Below are 9,020 nucleotides of genomic sequence, written 5' to 3' on the forward strand. Positions count from 1 at the left end.
GAAAACACAGTTATATCAACAAACGCTCTCTCCTAACAGCCCTCTAGCTGGCACCTGTCACTCACCTGGGATTTAGCCATAGATCTGAACAGAGGGAGAATGATGATGGTCATTGAAGCTGAGTAAACTCCCAGCAGCAAAAGCATGTGATCAACTCTACTTTTAATGATGAAAAGGCTACTTCAACCGAAGGATTTTGAGGCCTTCAGTAATTATAAATCATTCGCATTGTTTCCTCCTGTTCATTCACTACACTCCTAACAGCTCGGTTCAGAGGTTTCGTGCACCCTGTTACCACTGGAGCAATTCACATATGTGCTAGCTGCCAAGGCTAAGCAGCTTTCTTATGGATAGGGATCCAAACTGTGGGCTGCAGATACCAAAATCTGATTTTGGTTTTATCAGTGTTTGTGTTTGTGGATTGAGTTAAGAGAGATTTAGTGTTTGGAAATCCTTACCAGGGGAGATGACAAATCAGCGTTAACTTTCTCTAATTACTTCTAAAAACTTTTTGTTTGCACTACAGTTAGTGAGACATGCTAGACCATGAAAGGTAGATGAGGGGGATAATGTTGTCATTGGGTGGTGGTGGTGGTGTTGTACTGCAATGCATTATATCGATAGGTATTTCTAATATTCGGACCCTTCCATGTATGTAAATGGAGTGGACAAAACATTAGGAACGCCTTTTAATATAATGCAGTCCAGTTCCACACCACTAAAACTTACAACCCCAATAATAAACATATGGTTAAATGAATACCTAAATGACAGTGTCAATCGAAACTGAACTTTATTATCTTTGTAAAGGCGGAGCTAAATGTAGAACCATGGGGCAGAATTGACAGAATAACTGAAACGACCCATTAAGAGTATACTAAGTATCTTTGAGACTAATGTAGTAATTTTCAGCATTGTAAGATTGTTGCATTAGTACCATTAAATCATTTACATTCAGAAGTGTACATCATTATTACAGTGCTGTCGAAGTAGTAATACTGTAGATTGGTAGGTTCTATTATTTACAGCTCAGGACTCTCACCTGCAGACCACTTCTTCTGGTTCTCTCACAACGAGGAATCCGTTTTCTACAAAATTTCACAAGTTATGGTAATTGCACACACAGTACAGTAAATTGATCCATAATAAAACTAGAGGGCAATGGAAGCCAAACTAAAGAGCAAAGAATTAATAGCTGAACAACCATGTCATTGCTTTTTATAGAGGTTATGATGGCCAGGTTTAACTATCCAGTAAAGGCATATAATTCACGTTTGACTTAGTGTTAGTGGTGGGTTTTAATTCTAGTTGATGAATAAGACCACGCTCTGTGAGTCTTCAGCAAAGATTTTATTTTATTTTTTATTTTTTTGGCACACAGCACCAACATGTCAAAACCAGGTAGAAGAACACACAGCAGCAATGAGCCTGTCTCCACGATGCAGTGGAGCTCTTGGTAATCATTATGGCAGATGTAAAACCAGCAAAAGTCAACATTTTCTGGCATAGAATTACTCTAGACATAGAATCATGCATAAAATTTCAACATGTCAATTAAAATTCTGTGCTCTCAGTGTTAAGATGCGCCTTTTTCACAGCTTTTTGACACAGAATTCATAATGATGATTGCATGGTGCCTCAGTTTATTGGAATACAGCGAACAAATGGACCTAAAAAAAGGAAAACAGGAAGACACAGCAACAACATTGTTATAAACCTAGTTTGTTGACACATGAAAAATGTCCCTTTTTGAATAGATCCCTTAATATAAAACATACTGATTTTGGTATGTCTTTATTTAGGACATGTGTTTTGCCCAACAGATCGTATGTGCTTTGACATTTAAGGGACTTTCCTCCATGAAGGTAGATGTTATTTAGTTAATACAGTGAGCTTGCGCTTAATTAGAACATACAGCAAAGTGTAAAACCTTACTACAGCCCATTCAAATCAATTGTACAATCTAGAAAATGCATCCAGTTTGATGTTGCTGTTAATAGAAACACTGTTTACTAATTACTCCCTTTGTTGTTAATTGATTTAGCCTGACATCGCCAGATCAAATCATAAATGCAAGTTACATCGGGAACCTGTCAGTTCATTTTCAATTTCCAAGATGCATTATGAAGCACTGAGTGACAGACAAGTGTAAACAGACCACAGCGTGCAGAGATGAGCTGTAATGGTGCATCAATATTTCTGTGAACCACTGTTGCTGTCTTTCCACCCTGGTTGTTGTCAAAAATGCCCTAATAGCACATTATTATGAATCCAACTACTTTTCTTGGCAAGACCCGCCCTGTGTAGCATTGGTCAATGGATAGGACCTGAACCCACAAGCATGGACGCCTAGCAGATCCCAGCGCTTGAATGCTAGAAAAGCAGTGGGATTCATGATAACGCCTCAATGAGAAACTGTAAAATGACATAACATACTTTGTGTAAAGCACCAAGGCTCAGCAAGTCGTCAGTCATCATATCAAAGATGCCCCATCTTTTGAGATAAACTGTTGTGAGTGGTCCGGCCGAGATCTGGTCTGCTGGAAATCTGTCTGAACTGAAGGAGCTCCAGACGCATCTGCCAGAGCAAATAAAACATGAGCTTGCAGATTCGTCTGGTTCCCAGGCTAAAACTGATTGGATTGAAGACATTTTTGCCTCTCTCTAATATTTTCATTTAGCAATTTGTACAAGAACCGACAAAGCCGCAGTGTATTATTGTGTAAGTCAGCTTGTTGTACAAGTTCGGAGTCATTTCATTCCTTGAAAAATGAGTACAATGCAAATGAATCGCAGATGTGCTGCAATCCTTTTGGATCCACAGTAATTCTGTCTTTTGAGTCCAATCCACAGCATTATCTCCACTTTGTAGTGGTCTCTGAGCCCATTGTCATGTTAGTTCAATAGTCCTATGTACTGGAAACCACCACTGCTCTGTGCGTAGCTCTGTTATTTAGTGCCACTTTGGGAACGTGGAGACAGGAAAGAGCTTGATCGTGTGTTTCTGGGCACAGAGTTCCTCTGCTGGATTGGGAACCCTGAAAGCATGGAAAATCAATTTGATCATTTAATGACACAGGATTTGGTGCTTTGAAAATGCTCTTTTCAGTCTTGATATAATTAACCCAACTGTGATTTCATGTTTTAAGTGTTTATTATTGTTAAACTATTCAGTGCCACTTACATTTTTCTGATGAATGACCAAAATCTTCAAATGAAAACAACATAAGAAAGTCTAGCAGAAACACTTAGAGCTGGGTTGGAGGATCCAGCAGGTTGAGTCTTTGCTTGTAAACTCCTCAGAACTAAGCCCCGGTTTGGTTTTCCTTATTTATGATAATGAAATGTAATTCCGCCCATCATTGACATTGCCATTGCTTCCGTATTTTGAAACCATTACTTAATCACATTGTCAAAATCCCCATTTCCTCTCATCATTCCTACATTGAGCTTTATTTGTGATCCTCTCTTTCTTTTGCCCTCACCCATTTCTTTCCACTCAATTTCTCTCGTTCAATTTCGCTTCACATTGCTGTTTATTTCTTTGAGGATGACTGGATTACCCCTACTGAAATAGCTGTTACTCAGATTTTAGGTCATCGACCAAATCCATTAGGGGAAAATATACAAATAACCCTACTTTTCTCTGCCATCCACAGTGGTCTGCTCCTGTTTCTCATCTTGTGGCTGCAGAGGCTTACGGGACTATTAATAGTAGGTAATCTGCAACAGTTTTATCTCCTAAAATATTTACGGTTATTGTGTTATATGAAATAAACACGTCATGTGGATAAATGCTTTGGTATGACTGCCTATCAGTAGTTACCAGCTATACCACTTCTTCTAATCTACACTAAACGTTGTTGTGTCACATTATTATCAACAACAGAGAGGCAATGAGAGAGCCAGCTGCAGCAGTTCTCATAATTCATAATATATTAATTTATAATTAGTGGGTTTAATGAAACTGATACTGAAGTATTAGTTATTAGGTGCGCAGTTTCAACAGAAACAAATCCACTCATTCAATACAATAAAAGTGGCCACATAAAAGAAATAAAGTGAAGAAGCAAAGAGCATTGAAGCTAACGAAGTGTATTACACACTTATTAAAGTAATTTTCACTTTGCCTCCCAGACCTGGCCAAAAAACACTTTCAAATTCTCATTGTACTCTGAGGTAGGCTATGTGGAGCTTTTTTTCCTTGTTAACTTTGAAGTAAGCTCTATAGGTAGACAGGGGTGGCATCAAATAATCAGCAACTTCAAAAAGCATGCGGCCACTTAGCACTCCTAAAGCTAATATCCCCAAGACATTCGGAATGGAAATTATTCAAACTCATTTAGTGGCAGCAAATTGTTCTAAGTTCAATCAGAAAACAGACTGACACTGAACAAGAAGTGCAGCCTAATTATACTTGTTTGTCAAATGAAAATTTCATTTGGGCAGAAATGAAACCTTCGAGCAACTTCTTTTAAGGTGAGCTCCTAGTTGTATTATCAGCTAAATGCAGTAAAATCCATAATCATATGATGATAATGAAAATGGAGCCAATGTTAACATTCAGGCTTTCAATGCCCCGGGCACATGGCGATAAAAATTAAGTACCATAGTCCTCTGCCAGGCACGCTGACACCCGGGCTGGTCTTTAGCCTCTTAGATGCGTTTTTGCATTTTAAAAACTTTATCAAAGCACTGTTGCAATGTGGAAAATGTCAACGTGAAATGCACTGAAGGCAAATTGGAATTTCATTAATAGTAAAATTATTGCTTTTGACTGATGTATTACTATGCTTGTTAAGAGCTGGAGAGTGGAACGCTCGTCTGTCTGCTCTGCAGTCTTGCCTCTTCTTGTCCCATGCCATTTGCTGAAAGTTAGAGATCTACTTTCCAACTGAAAAAGAGCAATGGAGTTCCTGAAGTTGCAGGAAGTGAATAATATCTAGCTCTAGACATTTTAGGGGGGTAAGAGCAATAAGTCTCCTAAGTAGGATACGTGCGAAGATACTGTGCTTATTAAAGAGAAAATAGAAGCGATGAACAGGATAACAAGGCTCTATTGTGTCTCTCCCTGCTTTAACATGGAGCTGATGTTCACCTCGTGAGTGACCAACACCGTGTGGTTTTGTGCCGTAGAGCAGTGAGGTGTCTTCTAAGTGCGGTGACGTCTAATCTTAATTCTAGAGAAAGGGCCCTCGAGATTCAACGGTGGATTCGTATCACAGGTAAACAGAGCTAACCCGGTGTGAAGGTATCAGTTCGCTGAGACTTGTGCTCATTCATGAAGCCGGTGGTGTTTATTGATTTACCTTGTAATCCTCTCAGTGTCAATGTCGTCAAAGATGGAGGAGAAAATGGGACCGGCGTGTCAGATGGAGGACATTTTCTGACAGCAAAAGGAGACAACAGATTAGCTTTAATGGGATACTGGTATTCATCCTCTCCTGTGGGGTTTGGCTGTGTGGCTCTCAGTCTACGAGTGGACCAAAATATTTGGCTTGAGAACTGTTTTTTAGTATGTTGAGATGTTGTCAGTCCAGCTAGCATGATGGAAAGCTAACGTTTTATATTGTATGTGGTTATTTGGTATTTTTCAAGGCACCTTTTTTTTCTATAAGTCAGATAAGAACATTTTCTAGTGAAAATAAGATAATAATCTGAATTAGCATTCTAATTATTCTGTTTAAGGTCTTATTCTAAGATAGAACGGGCTACCTTCAAAAATTTATATTAATTAGAATAAGCCAAAAGAGTTGTGATAGAGTTTTCTGACTAGTTTTGGAAATTATTTTTAATTAGTTAATGTCTGAGTGAATTTTGAGATTAACTCTTTCTTTTTCAGTTAATCTCTGAAGTGTTTCAGCTCACAAAGACTGGTTGAAGTAGCTTTCTTTGTTGCTTTTACTAATTTAAGAAATAGACGTTTTGTTAGCCACGGGCAGTATCTGGTATTGCTTTACTAGCTTATATAAGCTTGTGTTTTAGTTTAAATAAAGACATACCAAAGTTTTCACGATACAGGAAGTACAATTTATGAATTGACTGGAAACCTTCTGTGTCTAGTTTTCACATCTGCATTGGCTGTCTGGGTAACTGTACGTCTGATACATACAGAGGTCTTAGTTACATGTTAGCTTATATGTCTATTATTATTTCCCAGTTTATTCTTAATTATTTCATAGAGTCACAGGAAAAATAAAAAGACTGATTGGATAAAATTGTTTTTATGTTTTCTTTAGGGTTACCACGCACAATATTGCAACACATAAACCCAAGAAACATCTTTTAGTTGGCTGTTATAAAGATGAATGAAGAACTTATCTTCTTTTAATGAAATAAACATTGAGAACACTGTATCTTTCAATACCCTTTCATGTACATTGTACTTTGCAGTCTCATAAGAATACAGTATACAGTATTGCCATCCCATGGAAATTTGAACACATATCACAATAAAACAAATTAAGAAATACAGCACAAGGGCTAAATGCTGAATAGCTTTGAACAAAATGTGTCAAAAACAATGTTTGGTCTTTTGTCTACAATTAAAGGATTGTACATTTTGAACCCTATGTGTTATCGGGGATCTTGAACTCTGCTCGAATAAGGATAATCATAACCATTTCACAAACAACTCTGATTTCACTGATCAGCTGGTAAAGTTCCCTCATGGCATGAATGATGGTGTGTTGTCTCGTGTGCTAGAAGTGGACTGTCAGTAGAGATAGACCGGATCACAGATCATTGCCATGGACTGTTGGGTTTCAATCAAAACAAGCTCAACATCAACTAACACTGAGATATACCTTAAAAAGTTTCAAAATGCACTTTTCATATAACATTTTAAATAGTTGATATAGCATTACTGCTGGCAGCAAACACAATTTGGCCAAACTCTCCAGCTAAACACATATTAAAATCCACCTCATTGAGATGGAAATCTACCTGATGATTCCTGTAAGTGTAACATAACAGCACAGCTCATGGCAGTCAGTAAAGCCTGTAGCAGCAAAGTCCTCGATAACGTCTACATTTAAACATCATTGACAAGATTGCTACCTGGTATTCAGCTGTAGGCTTTCTGTATCGTCAAAGAATTCAAACCACACAATGTTGTCGCTCTTTTCATCTACTTTAATGACACTATTAATTGGATTTGTAATGACGTTTTAAGCAAACTTATTTCAACAGACATCTTTCAGGCAATGGCCTTCATGATAACGATGAATAGTGCATGGCTGGCATACAGGGGCTGGGGATTAGTGCATTATAGTATTTGTAGTGGAGCTCTGACCTCTTGTGCCTCATTGTGGAAGTGCAAAATCCTCATGCTACACTAGCAGGGGTGGTAATAACAAGCTCTGTAATGCAATATCTTTGTAAGTATGCACTTTAATTTTGGAAAATTAAAGCTTCTTGGAGGCCTCTTTCACAGTTGCTCCATATGTAGTACTTTATGAACCCCTCCGGTGACTCCCAGAAAGACCGTCACAATAGTCCCTGTAGGAACAGGCTGGGTGACATTTTGAAAAGTCCAAAGAAATGTTCCACAAGGATCCATTTATAGGCCGTTCACACTGCCACTGTGAAGAACCTTTATCCGTTTCTAAAAGGACACATAGCAGAGCCGCTGGTTGACCCAGGCACCTGTAACACCTTGAAATAGAACAAATTTGGAATAAATGCTATAATCAAATCTGCATTTAATTACCATGTATCTAGTGGTGTCCTGTGGTTCTGTTGTTTCACATGGTTCATGACCACTGCTGTCTGACATCCCCGACTCGGTCACGTCATTCCTGTCACCCTGCCCTGCCCACAGTTAAAGCAGAAACAGCATTAAATACTCCATAATCCTTCAACAGTACTGATTTAACAGCCGTCAGATGTCGTGGTGCAGCGGGATAAGTGAGCTTTTGCTAACCTCTCGATGTTACTGTTGCTAACTTGGACAAACAATCCCAGCAGGCGTCGTGCCAACCAGCAAAAACAATAGGAGTCTGTCACTGATAGTCTCTCAGAGGCCACAGATAACTTTTGGAGACAGACCAGTTTGATATAATCAAAAAATCCAACCAAAGAGCATGCTACAGAGGGAAAAGCCTGAGGTTTGAAATACACTAGAGGATGCTCACACTAATACTGAGGGGTGTTTCTCTCAGAGCAAAAGGAGACTGTCACCTGACCCTACCATCTGTTGATAGCAAGGAACTCAAGAAATGTGTTTAATGGACCTTCCAGGATCAGCATGAGCTAATGTGGAAAACGATGAGGAAATGTTTGTTACAGCTGCGCGTTGTATCACATTGACCATCAACAACTGACCACAGTTAGTGTTGCTATATCTTTTTCTATAAAACCCATCAAGTGGTTATACCCTGTATAGGCTTTTTATTTAAAAAAATATCTACTGTATAATATAATATAATATAATACATTTGCAGTAGGTTGTTCCCCCTATTTTATTCTGTATTATAAAATCAGGTTTAAAGACTTTTAGTGTCATAGTGTTAGTGGATGTTAATGATAATGCAGCCCTTAAAGAGGGTTAAGATAGTTAGAAATATATATTATAGTAGATTACACTGTTCTCCACCAGCATGTTTTAGATATATTCATTACCTTTTCTCTAAAGGTGTAACAGAAAGTGTTTGAATGGTTAAGGCCCCCTATGAATCTTTAAACATTACTTAAGTCCTCAATTAATATTAAATATACTACTCCAAACACAAAATGCTCTCCTTGCGTCACATTTGATACGTTGGAGGAACTGTCCTTGAACCGTTACTCTCTAGAGTGCAAGTATTCATCTTTATTCTCTTGCTGTCACATGTGATCTGTAAATCTCAAACTGTAAAGCGCTTATTTAAGCCGGTATAAGGGACGTAAAGAGATTCATAAAACCCTGCATATTGCTTTTGCTATTGTTGATTCATCTTGTGAATCCATCTTTGTCAGCCCGATGAATCCTAATGAAGCACGAATCTGTCGCATTTACTCCACAATAAGGGTAACTGGCA

Source organism: Echiichthys vipera (assembly GCF_963691815.1).
Source record: "Echiichthys vipera genome assembly, chromosome: 11".
Lineage (NCBI taxonomy): Eukaryota > Metazoa > Chordata > Actinopteri > Perciformes > Trachinidae > Echiichthys > Echiichthys vipera.